This window comes from Lutra lutra, chromosome 4 (assembly GCF_902655055.1).
Source record: "Lutra lutra chromosome 4, mLutLut1.2, whole genome shotgun sequence".
In the NCBI taxonomy this organism is placed as follows: domain Eukaryota; kingdom Metazoa; phylum Chordata; class Mammalia; order Carnivora; family Mustelidae; genus Lutra; species Lutra lutra.
In genome coordinates, this window is record NC_062281.1 from 91,767,595 (window position 1) to 91,785,919 (window position 18,325).

The 18,325-nt window shown below is 41.2% G+C and overlaps 4 non-coding genes across 4 annotated transcripts; all 4 read right to left on the minus strand.

The window, feature by feature from the left end:
• Nucleotides 1-2,491: 2,491 nt before the first annotated feature.
• On the minus strand, nucleotides 2,492-2,564 carry TRNAK-CUU (transfer RNA lysine (anticodon CUU)). The gene has a single exon. It is a non-coding gene; the product is annotated as a tRNA-Lys (tRNA).
• A 995-nt stretch (nucleotides 2,565-3,559) lies between these two features.
• Nucleotides 3,560-3,631, minus strand: TRNAH-GUG (transfer RNA histidin (anticodon GUG)). Its single transcript has one exon. It is a non-coding gene; the product is annotated as a tRNA-His (tRNA).
• A 745-nt stretch (nucleotides 3,632-4,376) lies between these two features.
• Nucleotides 4,377-4,448, minus strand: TRNAG-UCC (transfer RNA glycine (anticodon UCC)). The gene has a single exon. It is a non-coding gene; the product is annotated as a tRNA-Gly (tRNA).
• A 1,063-nt stretch (nucleotides 4,449-5,511) lies between these two features.
• Nucleotides 5,512-5,583, minus strand: TRNAE-CUC (transfer RNA glutamic acid (anticodon CUC)). Its single transcript has one exon. It is a non-coding gene; the product is annotated as a tRNA-Glu (tRNA).
• Nucleotides 5,584-18,325: the final 12,742 nt, after the last annotated feature.

Consider the following 18,325-nt stretch of genomic DNA (forward strand, 5'->3'; position numbering starts at 1 on the left):
GCTAAACTTTAAAAAATTACAGCATTTCTTATAGGTCAAAAGTGTTAATTCAGTGTTGTTTCAAATTGCATTGCTTTCGTTAATAGCAACCTTGAATGTTGACTATCTTTCCTTATGAGCAATAGAAATGTGTATTTTCTATTCTTTATATGTTTGCTATTTGGGGAGGGTTGTTGGCTTATTTCTTGTTGGTTTGTAGTTCTGTAAATATTAGGGAAATTAGCCTTTTGTATATATGTGTGTTCTGTGAATCTATGTGTTGGGTTTGTTATCAAGGGGTTTCAGCTGTTTTGGGGTGTGAGTTCACAATTAGGGCAGTGAGGAGGACATTAACCACCAAAGCACAAACTTAAAATGGAGGATTTTTAACACAATGTGAATTGCAAATATTTTCTCAAATTTGTTGTGTTTGGATTTGACTTAGCCAGATATCACTTGATTCACCTAGTCAGATTCATTGATACTTTCTCTCACGACTTGAGAGTTTATGTTGTAGAACACCTTTTTTCACATACACACCAAGATAATAATTGTTTCATATTTCCACAAGAACTTTTATGTTCCTCTTTATTGTTATTTAAATCTTTGGTTGATTTAGGATTTACCCTTATGTAAAGAGCATGGTATTCACTGACCATTATTTTTCCCTAGACACCTATTTGTTCAAAACTGCTCATTTGAATTATTGGTTCAAGACCCTCTTTCTAATGTATTACATTTCTTTATGTCTTTTGGTATATATCCGGATTCTTGTGCCATTTATTACTGTTGACTCATGCATGATATCTTACTATATTCTTAATTACTACAATTTTTCATAGGATTGGTCCTTCCTATTGCTCTCCTTAAAAGAAAGAATTTCCTTGAAAAAGATCTTCGAGTATTTCGTTTCTTTATTTTTGAGATTTTATTTAGTTATTTGATAGAGCCAGCAAGAAAGAGAACACAAGCAGGGGGAGCAGGAGAGGGAGAAGCAGGCTCCCCACCCAGCAGGGCTCCAGAAGTTGGGTTGGATCCCAGGACCCCAAGATCATGACCTGAGCCAAAGGCAGATGCTTAACAACTGAGCCACCCAGGCGCCCCTCCCTGAGTATTTCTGCTTGTTACTTTTCCATTTAAACTTTAAAATTATATTGTCCAGTTTGAATTCTAAAAAACGTTTCGATATTCTTATGAAAACCATGTTAACTTCAGACAGCAAATTAAGGAGAGATGTTACCTTTGTGACATTGAGTCTCCCAGCCAAGAACATAGTATATCTTGGTTGACAGGGAAGGAGGTCCTGAGGCAGTGGTTCCTGAACTCGACCATTTACCTAAATCACCTACAGAGCTTAAATCACAGGTTTTTGGGCCAGCACATGGTTTCTGATTCCGCAGGTCTGAGGTAGGGCTGGAGAATCTCCATATCTCACAAGTTTCCAGGTGAAGCTCATGTTTGTCCTGGCACTACACTTTGAGAATAACTGGCCTAATGTATTGATCATCTCGGAGAGGGTTGGTGGGAGGCTGAAACATATTTACAAACTTTAAAAAAAAAAAAAAGGACTGTTAAAGGATCCTTAGGGAAGGGAGGCGGACGACTTGCATAAGGAGTTAAGTGTCCTCGCCCTTGAGGAGAAGCCTCCAGACCTGTGCCAAACTTGGCTGCCACTCGCCTTGAAAACTTAAGCCGGACCACCCATTCCAACACTGAAAGGAGACTCGGACGGGACAAATACAGCGCAAACAAGTTCAGGCTTTCCCCAAGAAGAATCAAGTTCTCCATTGGATCAATAACTACCTCAAAGCCGGTGGGCGCAGCGCAGTAGGCCGCCCCCACCCCGCCCCACGCAGCCAGCGGAGTGCGGCGGGCACTCCCCGCCTGCAAGCTGGCGCCTGCGCCTCGCCCTCGCCCCGGCCACGCCTGCCCGTCTGCGGCTCTTCCCAGTCCCTGCTCCGCCTCCCCAGATCCTTTTCCGGGGCACTCTCCTTTCCACTCCGCCTCCGGGATCTTAGTAAATGAGTTGTATTTTACAGCCGTTTGCAGCTGATGAACGCTTCAAAACCTGAAAAGCAAAAACATGTTCCTTGGCACCTAGCGAAGAACATTTTAACTAGCTAAGAAGTCCTTCAAAAAACCCCACCAAGCAGAAGAGAGTGTTTCCATCCGGTCCCGTCTGGTCCTAAGGCGTCTTCTCGGTGGAGCAGAGTCGCGGTAGGGCGGAGGGGGGCCCCGCGGATCAGGACTCGGAGCTGCCCCGACTAGTGTCACCTTCCCCTCGGGAGAAGCTCCTCCCGCCCCTCAGTTGGAAGGTCAGGGACCCTTGGTCTCAAAGACCAGGGTCCCCGGTTCGGATTAATTTGTGTTCAATTTGGAGAGAATAGAAGATATTCTGGAAGTTGTTACCGAAGTTTAAAACAAAAGTGGCCGCAGTGGCTAATTACAAATTCACAATTGTTGGTTGCCTAGAGAGGATTTCATAGAAACCGCGGAGAAAAAAACATCTGTACGCCCAACGTGGGGCTCGAACCCACGACCCTGAGATTAAGAGTCTCATGCTCTACCGACTGAGCTAGCCGGGCGCTGGCGGCTTGGGGTTTCTCTTAAAGATATCATTTCTTTCAAGAGACAGACTGTATAGTCTAGATACACACTAGTGACAGTGAAAGAGATCTCGGGATTGTGAACATAACAGTAGCTTTTTACTACTACGACCGGGGCTCCGAGAGAGTGGCGAGGACTGCGTGGGGCCAGGCAGCCTTCCAGAGAACGTGGAATCCGGAGTCCTAAAACCTCCATGTTTCCGCAAAGTCCGCGTGGATCGGATCATTTTGATAGCACGGTGTCTGGCTTGCGGAACTGCTGAGGAGACTAAAGAGCGCGAGGGAACCCGGATGAGAGTCGCAAACAGCCGGGGGAGCAAGTGGGGGCCTGGGGACTTGCTCTCCCGGGACCTTGGTGCTCCAGCCCCTGCTTCCTTCTTTTCCTGAAGGCAGAGGCTTAACCCACTGAGCCACCCAGGCGCCCCATGTTTCCTTCTTTTCCTAAACCGTGACGACCACGGTGGTGGGAGGAAGCGTGGCTGAGGGACGTGTCACTGGGGGCACGCATTTAAATACTAAAATTTTGTGTGGCTTAAGTAAAAGACCCTATTTGTTACGCGTAAACGTCCTAGCGAGATTTCAAGTCAGATGGGAGTCAGAGCCCTAGGGGATTTCATTCCACTCTCCCAACTTTCATTTCTCCAATGTACGGTACAGGCGGTGAGTTCCAGAGTCAGAAGCACAGGGTTCTCACCTTTGCAGCCTTGGTGGCAGCTCCGATGCTCCCCAGACCGCCCTGAAGTGCGCGAGTGTCAGAGCCGCTTGGGTTGTTTGCTTTAGGGGGGCCGAGCGGGGTAAGGAGCTGAACAGAAACAATTCACCCAGTTTGTGGACAGCACTTCTGCGAGAAGCTTAGAACGAAAAGAGAATTAAGCTTTTTTCATGCCCTTTAAAAGACTTTATTAATTGGGGGGGGAAAAAAAAAAAAACAAACAAAAAAAAAAAAACAAGAAAAAAACCAGGTCACCATCACATGCCGTGACTCGGATTCGAACCGAGGTTGCTGCGGCCACAACGCAGAGTACTAACCACTATACGATCACGGCGCGCCACCTGCCAGGCGACGCAATGCAGTTTTATTTTACGCCTTTTGGAATAGGAATGCGTACCCTCTGCAGCCGTTTTATTCGCCCCGTTCAAGTGATTTGCAGCAATAAAAACACCAAACCTTTCCACTCCTCAACCTCGAAGTCTTGACCCCTGAATCTGGTTCTGGGCTAAATCCCGCCTGCAGGCGCCAGCATCGCCCTTTCGCTGGGCAGCGGACTGCGGCCGGGGACCATCGCGGATCGCTCTTCCTCATGCCGCTTCTCTCCCTTCCATTTCCAGCTTGTACCCTGGAATTGAGGTTTCTGTCCCTGGAGTGGTGGAGCCCGGATAGAAGCGGAGCTGGTCGAAGGCCCTCTTTTACGTTTCTTCTTGCTAGACACCGTTCCAAGTGACAGGGGTCTCTCCGGGAACTGCGGGATTTGTACTGACGTCCTTATTCTGATTCCTCAGTAAACCAGAACCGCATCCGAGGATTTAGAAAATCAAATCCGAGCAGCCTCTATTTCAGACCCCCCGAAAAAATTCCCTAAAGACCCCAAAAGGATAGTTATATACTGGCGCGAGGCCAGCGCCGGAACCCAGCACACGGGTTTGGCTCAGGGTGCAGCTACAAAAACCCCAGAGGGTCTCTTTTAAGATAGATTCACCACGGAACTGAGAGTCTCAAAATCCTTTCCTTCCCTGGTGGTTCACTGAATTGAACTATTTAAAAGTTTCAGGGGAGAAAATTTGAAGGAATGTTGCGTTGGCCGGGAATCGAACCCGGGTCAACTGCTTGGAAGGCAGCTATGCTCACCACTATACCACCAACGCCAACCCTCTTCAGTTTTGGATTGTTTTCCCTATGAGGAGTAACTATCCAGTTCCGGTCACACAATTCTTTATCTGACATTCATATTAAGAGAGATTTCTAACACCAAGCCAGACAAGACAGCGCTCTATGATTTCTCCTATGGTTATATTAAAAATTCTATAGTAGTTTCTTATTGATTCACAGGTTTTAAAAATCAATTCTGATTTTTTCAATTGTGATTTGAAGGAGGTGTCTCAAATCCAGTCAGGAAGTTAAGGCTCCCCTGATGAAGTTATTAGGCATTTCAGAGTACTTTCATAGGGCAAATGCATTAAGGTAAATACATTAAGGTAGATTGTTTATGGGGGCATTGTTTGTAGTAGCAAAGGATTAGAAATAACCTGTCCATCGAAAGGAAGTTGGTTCAATTAATTATGGAATATCAATACAGTAGAATACTATGTGCCATAAGGAAGAATGAGGAAACTCTTCATGTCTAAACTTGATGTATAATCTAATATAGTTCTAAAATACATTGTTAAGTAAAAAAGGCAAAGCGTACCAAAAAACGTGTATAGATTGCTACCATTTGTGCAAGGGGGAGTATATTTAAATATATAAGTATGTGTGCATGTACTTGTTTGCATAAGATATGAAATGTAACATTGGTTGCCTTCTTAGAGGGAAAATATATGGCAGAGATAAAAATTAAGTTTGTCAGTTATAGCCTTTGCATATTTGAATCCTAAGCCATGTAAATAAATACACTACCCTTTTAAGAACTAAATTAAATTGAAAGAAAATACTATGTTAGTGAAGAGCATTTATTTCCATTGACAATTGTTGGAAATATATTAACTTTAAAAATAGCTGGAAATAAAATAGTATGAATAGCATAATTCCAATTCTGTTTTTTTTTAAACTGGACATCAACAGTTAATAGGTTGGAGAGCAATTTTTACTTTGTATATCTCTGCACTTCTGTATTTCAGCTTTGGCGAGTCGGGGAACTGACTAGGAGAAACGATGTTAATCATAAAAAGGATTCTGTGGAATAATTTTAAAAAATTTAAAAAACAACTTTTCCCTGACCGGGAATCGAACCCGGGCCGCGGCGGTGAGAGCGCCGAATCCTAACCACTAGACCACCAGGGAAGTTGAAGAAATCTTCTGGTAGGAATTATATGATTCTGAATGTATGTTTCTACCTAAATTCTGTATATCGTTCCAACTGCCTTGGGTTTTGAGATTCCTGAAAACTGGACCTTCGTCAGGTGGAATTGACTCCTTCGCATTTCTTTTTTGAAGTTAGTAAACCCGCCAAAGAACCCGGAAGCCTGGCACCCAGAGCTGAGGGATGATCAGAAATGCACGATCACAGTCCCCAAGACCAGAGATAAATAATAGGAGGAGACGGAGACAGAAAAGAAGCTCTCAGCTTCAGATAGTTGCCCTGATTTCCTGAACTGTGATCAGGAGAAAAGTAACGACCTTTAGCTGGAGCTTTGCCCAGGTGAACCGAAACTTTTCCTTAAGAAATATAAAGGTCGTGGTGTGACCAACGTTCGGAGATATTGATCCTATTGCAGCTTTTTTTTGTCTATGAACTAAGACCAAATTCTGCTTGCCAAAACAAATACTGCAGTCACGTGAAAGTCACTGGGCCTACCGGTCCTTGGTGGTCAGCAGGACCTGAGCTTAACTCTGGTGGGAGACTAAGAGAAAGGCAGGGGTATGGAGCTTTTAAATTTTTTAATATGAAGAAAGGAGAGTGGGAGTAAGAAGGAAAAAAGAAATGGGGTGCATGCTTCCACTGAAGGAACATTTAAAACCATACCCACCAGTGTATGCAAATTAAATTTTTTTGACTATATGAGAAAAAAGAAAGCAAATGTAACAAAATATCGACAATGAATCTACGTGAGGGGTAATTGAGTGCTCATTATTTTATTCTTTCGAGTTTTTTGTAAAAATTTTTAAAACAAAAAATTGAGAAAAACAAGAATGAAACAATCAAAAGCCTCCACTCGGGCTTTTTTTTTTTTTTTTTAATCAGAAGATCCCAATGTTACGAACTTTGACATGTGTTCAAACCGAAATTTTTAAAAGCAATCCCCCTCCACATTAACATCAAAAAATAATTTCGATAATGAATGAAAAAGTGAATTTAAATATTGAATCACTAATGATGTGTGCATATCAGCAGGGCCTAACAGAAGAATGGATGGTAGGACATGGGGAATTTGTGGGGTTTTATGTTCTTCTGCTTTGTTTTTAAAGTATCAATGTTAAAATATTGTTTAAGAAAAGTATTCATCCTCCTGACTTCCAATCTCCACCTTCTTGTGGGTTTAAATGCCAGAAATTTGTTACTAAATGCCAGATGTTTATTTTCACAAAAACCAGTAATCCCATTGTCACATGTCACCATGGAGACTAACAGAGGCCATTTCTTTTTACTCCAGCTCTGTTCCCACTGAACAACAATCTGTACCCCAAGGATGGAAAAAAAGTAACTAACTTTCAGCATTTTGGAATTGTACCAGGGGTGGGTAGGATAGTAGAATTTATTGCTCTATATCAGAGGAAATCAACCTTATTATTCAGTCAATAACAGTCCATTGTCATCTATTTTTCTGTCACCTGCTGGTAATTTTTGGCAACACATGAGAACCTAGGAAAGAAAGTACAAGCTCTGGGAGCTAGTCACCCTTCTCAACATCAAAATACCAGGAGAGGCCTCATCATTCAGAGGACAGGATTAAGCCTCCTCCTCTTCTGGCATCACACACCTAAGGGAAGATGGGGGAGGAGTGCAATTCCTTCACTTCACTCCATCTTCTATTTTCTTTTTTCCTTTTTCCATATGTTTGTAGATCATATGCCAGACTAGGCATTGAAGTCACAAAATATACTTAATGAGCTCGTAATCAGGGGGCACTTGGCTAGTTCAGTCAGAAGAGCATGCAATTCTTGATCTTGGGGTTATTGAGTTTGAGCTCCACATTGGGTATAGAGATTAATTAAATAAACTTTTTTAAAAAAAGAGCTCACAATCAAATGGAAAACCAAATAAACAAGTGAATAAAAGAATATGGATCAGGGAAGATTGAGTAGTTGTACTTTTCCCTATTCCTCCTGCTAATATAACTAAAAAGCTTGGACACTGTACATAAAACAAACATGAGACTTGAAAAGGTGGAGAAAAGGAGGCAGACCAGCTAGGGGCCTAAAGAAGCTAAGGAGCCACACATTGGTGATTTCCTGGGGTTTTCTTTTTGTCTCACAAATCCCACATGTGGTGCTGAAGAAGCCAGCAACCTGGAAATGCCAGTGGGGACAGCCAAAGGAAAAAACAAAACAAAACAAAACAAAACAAAACAAAAGCAAGCCTGTTCTTTCTAGCCAAAGGACCAGGAAAGAGGCAGCCTAGCAAAATAAAAAACTTCTAGATAATAACCACTCCACTCCAGCCAAACACCAGAGAAAGAACTGTTGCTCACTCCAACACACACTAGTAATGGTTGAATGGGATGCCTAGACATCCACCTTCACCAGGCCTTTTAGGAGGTGTTCCTTCTCTTCTCTGCTGGATTAGTTCTAGAGGAGATGTGATAAAGAGCACTTTCACCAACACCCAGTGATATCGAGGTGACCCCCACCCCATCCCTACTATCAGTGGAGACCATGTGGGAAGGAGTAAAAAGACCTTCCTACTTCTCCCAGGCAGGTTGGTATCAGTGGAAGCCTAATGGGCAGCTGAAAAACCCCTGCCCTCACCTAAGCAGTAATGAGAAGCCCCACTCCTCAGGTGTCAGTAGAGGCTGAGTGGGGAAACTGGAAGCCTACACCTACTTGGCTGTAATAAGACACTCCCATTTACTTCCTCTGCCACAGTAGTAGCAGAGAAAGCCAACTAAGAAGTTTTAAATAGGATCCAGAGTTCAAAATGTCCAGGTTTTAATAAAAATAGCACTCATAATACCAATGAGAAAGATCTTCAACTGAATGAAAACAGACTACACCTAGATGACAGATACTAGAATTCTCTGACAAAGATTTTAAAGCATGGGGTGCCTGGGTGGCTCAGTGGGTTAAAGCCTCTGCCTTTGGGTCAGGTCATGATCCCAGGGTCCTGGGATTGAGCCCCACATCGGTCTCTCTGCTCAGCAGGGAGCCTGCTTCCTCCTCTCTCTCTACCTGCCTCTCTGCCTGCTTGTGATCTCTCTCTGTCAAATAAATAAATAAAATCTTTTTAAAAAAAAGATTTTAAAGTAGTCATCATAAAAATGTTTCAACAAGCAATTACAAACATGCTTGAAACAAACGAAAAAATTAGAAAGTCCCCGTAGAGAAATTAAGTTTCAGCAAAGACATAGAAGCAAAGAAATAGAAGAAGAAAAAGAAGAACTAAAAAAAAGAAAAAAAAAAAAAAGAACAACAACAACGATGATGCTGACAACAACAACAGCTAAATGGAAATTTTAGAACTAAAAAATACAATAACCAAACTAAACCAAACCATCTCAGTGGATGGGTTCAACAGCAGAATGGAGGGAGCAGTGGAAAGAATCTGTGAACTAGAAGACAGAACAATAAAAAATACTCAACATGGACAACAGATAACAACAACAACAACAACAAAAAAAACAGAGTCTCAGGGACTTGTGCGATTATAACAACAGATCTATGATATCATTGGATTTCTAGGAGGAGAAGAAAAAAAGGACAGGACTGAAAAAAGTACAAAAAGAAATAGTGGCTGGAAATTCCTCAAGTTTGGCAGAGGGATAAAACCTATGTGTTCAAGAAGCTGAGCAAACCCCAAAGAGGATAAACCCAAACCAAGTCATGCCAGAACACATCATAGTCAAACTACTGAAGGCTAAAAACAAAAAATATTGAAAGCAGTGAAAAATGACACCTTACTTGTAGGGGAAAAACAATGGCAGATTTCTCATTGGAAATCAAGGAGGCCAGAAGAAGGAGGACAAAATTTTTCAAACACTGAAAGAAAAGATTGTCCACCGAGATTCCTATATCCAGGGAAAATACCCTTCAAGAGTAAAGGGAATACATTTCAACAACAAAAAGACAAACAACCCAATTTTCAAATGAGCAAATGAATAGAACATCTCCAAAGAAGATACTCAGAACAACCAGCAAGCGTATGAAAAGATTCTCAATGTCATTGGTCATTAGGGAAATGCAAGCCTATACCTCAATAAGATACCATTTCACACTTTGGGGCTGGCTACAATTATGGAAAATAACAAGTACTGATGAGGATGAGGAGAAATTGGAACAGTTACACTTTGCTGGTGGGAATGTAAAATGTTTCAGCTGCTGTGGAAAACAGTTTGGCAGTTCCTCAGAAAGTTAAACATAGTATATATGACCCAATAATTCCACTCCTAGGTACATTATACCACAAAGCACTGAAAAGAGATACTCAAAAGAAATCCTATACATGCACATTCATAGCAGCATGCTATTAACAGTAGCCAAAGTAGAAACCACCCAAATGTCAATCAATAAAGTCACAGATAAACAACTATGGTATATAAATACAATGGCTTATTGTTTGGACATAAGAAGGAATGAGGTACTGATACCAGCTACAGTATGGATGCACCTTGAAAACGTTATGCTAAAAGAAAGAAACCAGACACAAAAGATCACATATTGTATGACTCCATTTACATGAAATGTCCAGAACAGGCAAATCCATAGAGACAGGAAGCAGACTGGTCATTGCCAGATGTTGGGGAATGACTGAATAATGGATACAGAGTTTCTTTTTTGGGGAGATGAAAACATTCTGGAACTTGATAGTGGTGACTGCTGCAAAACATTTCGAATGTATTATATGCTACTGAACTGTACACTTTGGAATGATTAAAATTGTGAACTTTATGTTATATGTGTATTTATACAATAAAAAAAAACAGTGAAGGAGAAATCCTAGCAAGATTTTTTGTGGATATAGACAAAATTATTCTAAAAGCTAAATGGAAAGGCAAAGGAGCTAGAATGATTACGTAAAATGAAGTTTGAAAAAGAAGAATTAAGTGGGATGGGTGGGAGGGATAAGGTGGCTGGGTTATGGACAGTAGGGAGGGTATGAGCTATGGTGAGTGCTGTGAATTATGTAAGACTGATGATTCACAGACCTGTGCCTCTGGGGCAAATAATACATATGTTAATAGAAACATTTTTTAAAAGATAAATTAAAGAAAGTTTTGAAAAAAAAGAATTAACTGGGAAGAATCAGCTTACTCATTTTTAAGACTTATAAGACTACAGTGTCAGGATGGTGTGGTATTGGCAGAAGAATAAATATACAGACCAATGAAACAGAAAAAAGAACCCAGCAATAGACCCAAACAAATATGACAAACTGACTTTTTTTTTTTTACAAAGGTACAGAAGCAATTAAATGAAGAAAGAATAGCTTTTTCAGTATACTTTGCTGAAGAAATCAGACACCCATAGGCCAAAAAACCCAAAAACAAACAAAAAAATCTCTCAACTTTAGTTTCACACCTTATATAAGAACTAACTCAAAGTGGATCAACAACTTAAACGTGAAGTGTAGAACTTTTAGGAAGAAAAAAAAGCTCTTCATGAGCTAGGGCTAGTCAAAGATTTGGCTCCAGAAGCATGATCCATAAAAGGGAAAAACTGATAAATTAGACTTCATCAAAATTAAATACTTTTTTTTTTCAAAAGACCCTGCTATGAGGATGAAAAGACAAGCAGTGATTGGGAGGAAATGTTTGTAAACCACATACACAACAGAGGACCATTACCTAGAATATATTAAAAAACTCTCAAACTCAACAGTAAAAAAACCCAGTCTGATGAGAAAATGTCAAAAGACATGAAGGGACATTTCACCAAAGAGGATATACAGAGAGCAAATAAGCTCATGAAAGATGTCCAACATTATTAGCCACTAGGGAAATACAAATTGAAATCACAATTAGATACCTATCAGAATGGCTAAAATTTAAAAAAAAATGACTATCAAATGTTGGTGAGAATGCAGAAAATGCAGAGAAACTGGATTACTCATCCATTGCTTTTGGGAATGTAAAATGGTGCAAGTCACCCTGGAAAACAGTTTGGCAGTTTATTAAACAAAAAACATCCTAAAGGGGTGGCTCTCTGCTCAGCAGGGAGCCTGCTTTCTCCCCTCTCTCTGCCTACTTGTGATCTCTGTCAAACAAATAAAATCTTGAAAAAAAAAAAGAAGCTAATCCTGAAAGGTCACACACTGTATGGTTGTTTATATAACATTCTTCTTCTTTTTTTAAGACTTTATTTATTTATTTGACAGAGAGAGATAGCAAGAGAAGGAACACAAGTAGGGGGAGCAGGAGAGGGAGAAGCAGATTCCAGGGAGGCTGACACAGGACTTGATCCCAAGACCCCGGGATCATGACCTGAGTTGAAGGCAGATGCTTAACAACTGAGCCACCCAGTTGCCCCTATATAGCATTCTTAAAATGACAAAAATTATACAAATGGAGAAGATGAGCTTTTACTAATTTTAAGGTAGGGATGGAGATGGGAGGGAAGTAGGCATGGCAACATGAGGGATCCTTGTGATGGAGTAACCTATCTTGATTGCAATATCGCACTATGGTTTCCTGTTATGCCCGAGTTTTCGCATCTGAGAGACCACCAAGGAGCCAACACCAATGCAATCACACGAGGGTTTATTTGACAAGCTTAAGCTTGGGCCCAAGTATCCCCAACGCAGCGGAGTAGGGACTTGGATCCTGAACCAGACTACAGTCAGAGTTTTTAAAGGCAGAGTAGGTGTGGACTCAGAGGGGGGTGAGGACAAAGGGGATATTCAGAAGGGCTATCAGGGTAAAGAAGACTGTCAGGATATTGGAGGCCTGGTTATTACCAAGCCAAGGCCGTTTTTCCCTCTAGTGAGGCACTAACACGAAGACAGTTGGGAGTTTCTTGGTGGAATGTCACATTCCTCCTATCAAGCGTCCTTCTTAGTGAGATTTAGCACTGGGACATTTGTAAACTGAGGGAGACTCCTGTCTTGCAGGATTGTGATTTCTGCAAGTTAACTATTTGTTCACACATACTACCGAGGGGAGGGGAGCGGGTGGAGAGGGGGTGCAAGGTGCCAGCTTTTGCTTTGTCAAGATGGCTGTACTTATGTCAGGGCTAGACTCAAGGTAGGTACAGTCTTGTTTTTCTTGGCCTCCACATTTCCCAGGGGGTTACCATCGGGAGAAACTGTGTAAAGGGTACATGGGATCTCTCTGTATCATTACAATTGCATATAAAGCTATAATTACCTCAAAAAGGAAAAGTTTACATTTAATGAGTACAGAGTTTCAGTTTTGCAAGATAAAGAGTTCTGGAGATTTCGTTGCACAATGTGAATATACTTAAAACTACCGGACTGTACACTTTAAGATGGTTAAGATAATAAATTTTATAGTATGTGTATTTTACTACAATTAAAAATTTTATAGAGAAACAACAAAGTAACTAAAGAGTAGAAAGATTTTACACACAAACAAAACTAGAACTGAATGAGACAAAATGCAATTAATTTCACCAGAGGGAGTGAAGAAACTCTGGGAACTCTGGGAACTCTGCTGCACACCAGTAGCAAAGCTGGCAGTAGCTCCTCTCCAAATTGTTTGAGATTGTCTTTTACTTGGAGCTTTAAGATCCATAGGATTGGGACACCTGGGTGGCTCAGTCGGTTAAGTGTCTGCCTCTGGCTCAGGTCATGATCCCACAGTCCTGGGTTGGAGTCCCACATAGGATTCTTTGCTCAGCAGGGAGCCTGGGTCTCCCTCTGCTTCCCACTCCCCTTGCTTGTGCTCTCTCTCTCTCTCTCTGACAAATAAATAAAATATACTTATAAGATCCATAGGATCTCCTAGCCCCTTTGTGACACCAGATTTTCCCACACAATGCCAGATGGCATCAATCTCAACTCTTCCTACTGCCCACAGAAATTCCTGTCTACACAGACTTTCTTGTCTTCATCATCCCTTTAGACTAGTGGTTCTCAACTTCAGCCACACGTGAAATTGCACAGGGAGTATTAACAACAAAAATATCCTGGCGGTTGTGTTCCACCCCCAGAAGTTCTGATTTAATTGGTTTGGGGTATTCTCTGAACATCAGAATTTTTTCAGCCTCCTCAGATGATTATAACATGCAGCCAAAGTCAAGAGCTGCTGCTTCAGGCACTGAATATACACTTTTCCATTGAGTGCTGTATTACATTTACTTTGCATTAGACTGTTACTTTTCATCTGTGTATATTCATCTCCACGGCAAAACTGTATAATCTCCTAGAAGGCCTTCATTCTATCAAATATTTCTAGCAAATTTTAAGTGCTCCATCAACACTTGAATTCTCAACTAGCTGAGAAAGTTCCTTGGGTTGGCACCAGGATCCAAGTTAGTTTTGGCCGATTAATACAGTACAAATCTAAGATGTAACAAAGGAAGGAGATAAAATCTAACATTTGGGGACAATGACAGACATTATTCCTGATACAGACAGGATTGGCTGAAGTCCAGGCCTAAATAACTGAGAAATCTTCGCCTGATTAGCAATAAATGTCCAGGGACAAAAACAAAAAAAAAAAAAAAAAAAAAAAAAAACACAAGGCAACAATCATTAACCCTAATTATTAATTGTCTCTCATGACAAATTCTTCTACCAGTTCGATTTGTTTTAATGACATCATCTAAGTATGCCAAAAGCTCTTTGGTAAACAGAGGAGTCTGTGTATGCTTGGAGTACAGGAATCATTCAAAATACCCAAAGTCCTTTTGAGGAACAGTCCAGGGGAATATCACCTCTGTATAACTAAAAATCCAGCAAGTAGACCCAAAGGAGTAGTAATTCACAGACTGAAAACTCACCTTGAAGTATCTCATGAGCTCTGCTAATTTGCAATAATCTATACCCAATGTCTGACACGGAGGAGATATCCTGCTGTGTGATTTAACAGTATAAATGTCTCTAGAGCCCACTCAGTTTCTAAGTTCTGCTCAAACGATGGGACTGGGGAACAGCCGTAATTATAAAGACTTGGAACCAAAAGAGATACTTAGAAACATATAATCTGTTGGCTTTTCAATCCACATAAGCAATAGAACTCTTTTTTTCTTAATGAAAGCATGCCCCAAATCCCAAAATGTAAAACAGCTCAAACCAGAGCTGCTCTGTTTGGACTGGGGTGTAGGAAATCCCTACAGCTCTGGGAGCATGGCTTTGAAATTCAAATCTACAGGGAAAGGGGCTGAGGGTTAAATTTGTGTGGCCCCATGCTTGGGAGGCTCCAGAGAGAAACCAAGAATGTGAAGTAAAAGGAATCAACCATCTCTCTTATATGAGAGTACTGGGAAGGTCGTGTCCTTGAGCTACACATACACACACCCCAAACCTGTTTCCAAAGCAAGGATGATCCATAACGTAAAAACACTTTCAGGGGGCGCCTGGGTGGTTCAGTGGGTTAAGCCTCTGCCTTCGGTTCAGGTCATGATCTCAGGGTCCTGGGATGGAGCCCCACGTTGGGCTCTCTGCTCAGCAGGGAGCCTGCTTCCCCCTCTCTCTGCCTGCCTCTGCCTACTTGTGATCTCTCTCTCTCTCTCTGTCAAATAAATAAATAAAATCTTTATTTTTTTTAAAGATTTTATTTATTTATTTGACAGACAGAGATCACAGGTAGGCAGAGAGGCAGACAGAGAGAGAGAGAGAGGGAAGCAGGCTCCCCGCTGAGCAGAGAGCCCAATGCGGGGCTTGATCCCAGGACCTTGGGACCATGACCCGAGCCGAAGGCAGAGGCTTTAACCCACTGAGCCACCCAGGCGCCCCTAAATAAAATCTTTAAAAAAAAAAAAACAAAAAAAACACTTTCAGTAATCCAGTTTATCCAGTGTAGGTCATGGTAGTGTGAAACCACTTGGGATTGAGAATATCTAGAAGGTTTCCTCAATCATGGTGGTATCTTTGGGGTAGGAGTGGGGCTTTGGAAATATGCAGGGGTATTTAAAAATTTACAGTGACTGGGTTGCAAGTGGCAACTGGATGCAAGTGATACTTAGCAGGAGAGAGGAGACAAGAATGCTTACTGTCCTGCACTAGGCAGGACAGTTCCACAAAACAAAGAATTGTCCCTTCTCTAATGTTAATAGAGCTCGCACTGAGAAGAACTGCAGGCAAGGAAGCCTAAAAGATTTGGGTTACTTTATACCCAAGATTCCCATGACACGTTTTCACAGAGGATAATACACTCCTAAAATTTGTATAGAACCACAAAAGATCCCAAGTAACCAAATAAAGAAAAGCAAAACTGGTGGCATCACAATGCCGGACTTCAAGCTGTATTACAAAGCTGTAGTAACCAAGACAGTATGGTACCGCACAAAAACAGACACATGGACCAATGGAGCAGAATAGAAAACCCAGAAATGGACGCACAACTCTATGGTCAACTAATCATTGACAAAGCAGGAAAAAAAGAGTCTTTTCAACAAATGGTGTTAGGAAAACTGGAGAGCAACATGTGAAAGAATGAAACTGGACCACTTTCTTACACCATACACAAAAAATAAACTCCAAATGGATGAGAGCTCTAAATGTGAGATAAAAATCATCAAAATCCTAGAGGAGAACACAGGCAGTAACCTCTTTGACCTCAGCCTCAGCAATTCTTGCTAGACATGTCTCTGGAGGCAAGGGAAACAAAAGCAAAAATGAACTACTGGGACTTTATCAAGATTAAAAACTTCTGGGGCGGGGCGCCTGGGTGGCTCAGAGGGTTAGGCCTCTGCTTTCGGCTCAGGTCATGATCTCAGGCTCCTGGGGTTGAGCCCCACATCGGACTCTCTGCTCAGCGGAGAGCCTGTTTCCCCCTCTCTCTCTGCCTGCCTACTGTGATCTCTCTCTCTGTCAAATAAATAAATAAAAACAAAACAAAACAAACAAAAAAACTTCTGGGGCGCCTGGGTAGCTCAGTCGGTTAGGTGTCTGCCTTCAGCTCAGGTCATGATCCAGGAATCCTGGGATGGAGTCCCGCATCAGGCTCCCTCTCCCTCTCCTCCCCACTTGTGCTCTCTGTCGCTTGTGCTCTCTCTCTCTCTCTCAAATAAATAAATAAAATCTTTAAAAAAAAAAGATAAAGACTTCTGCATAGTGAAGGAAACAGTCAACAAAACTAAAAGGCAGCCTATGGAATGGGAGCATATATTTGCTAAAGATATATCTGATAAAGGGTTAGTATCTAAAATCTATAAAGAACTTATCAAACTCAACACCTATAAAACAATCCAGTTAAGAAATGGGCAGACAGGGGCGCCTGGGTGGCTCAGTGGATTAAGCCTCTGCCTTCGGCTCAGGTCATGATCCCAGGGTCCTGGGATCAAGCCCCACATCGAGCCCCACATCGGGCTCTCTGCTCGGCAGGGAGCCTTCTTCTCCCTCTTTCTCTGTCTGCCTCTCTGCCTACTTGTGATCTCTGTCTGTCAAATAAATAAATAAAATCTTAAAAAAAAAAAAAAAAGAAATGGGCAGACAACATGAATAGACATTTTCCCGAAGAAGACATCCAGATGGCCAACAGGCACATGAAAAGATGCTCAACATCACTCATCATCAGGGAAACAGAAATCAAAACCATGATGAGATACTACCTCACACCTGTCAGAATGGCTACAATTAATAACACACGAACAATAGATGTTGTCAAGGACTTAGAGAAAGGGGAATCCTCTTACACTGTTAGTGTAAACTGGTGCAGCCACTCTGGAAAACAGTATGGAGGTTCCTCAAAAATTTTAAAATAGAACTACCCCATGACCCAGCAATTGCTACTAGATAGTTACCCAAAGGACAAAAAAATACTGATTTGAAGGGGCACATGCACCCTGATGCTAATAGCAGCACTATCAACGATAGCCATATTACAGAAAGAGCCCAAATGTCCATTGACTGATGAACAGATAAAGATGTGGGGTGTGTGTGTGTATAATGTATATATTATATGTACATAATATGTGTATATATAATACATATTATATATAATGGAATATATAATGGAATATGTGTTATATATAATACATACACACATATTATATACATATAAAATACATACTATAATGAAATATTTACTCAGTCCTCAAAAAGAATGAAATCTTGCCATCTGCAACAACATGATTGGAGTTTGGGTGTATTATGCTAAGTGAAATAATTAGTCAGAGAAAGATAAATACCATACAATTTCACTCATATGTGGAATGTAAGAAACAAAACACACGAACATAGGGGAAGGGGCAAAAAAAAGAGAGAGGGGCAAACCTAAGAGACCCTTAACTATAGAGAAAAAAACTGAAGGCTGCTGGAGGGGAGATGGGCAGGGGATGGGCTAAAAAAAGAAAAAAGATCCCCATGATACACCTTATTATGTTCCACCACACCTGAACCCTAATCTCTCTCTCTCATTACTCTCACTGCCTTTGTTCTACCCTCACCAGTTATGCACATTCACCTTCTCATTCAGGAGACTAATCCTTTTTTTTTTTTTTTCCAGTTGTTAGAAGATCTGTAGCTCCCAGGAGGCCAGGAGCCACGAACATAATCAAGGCCACTATAAAAAATAAAGTCTTTTTAATAGTGTGCCTAATTCTTCACCTGAAGGTGGGGGGAAATAAAGCATAAAAATATTTTATGGCAACATGACAAAATTGAGTTCTTATCCAAAGAGTTAATAGAGATTTTTCCCCTCTGTAAGACTTCAAGATAGAAATTAATATAAACCAAATAAACAAAACTTAATCTGTAAGGGCTATAGCAACTCAGATATTTTTCAGAACTACTTGATGGCCAGAATAG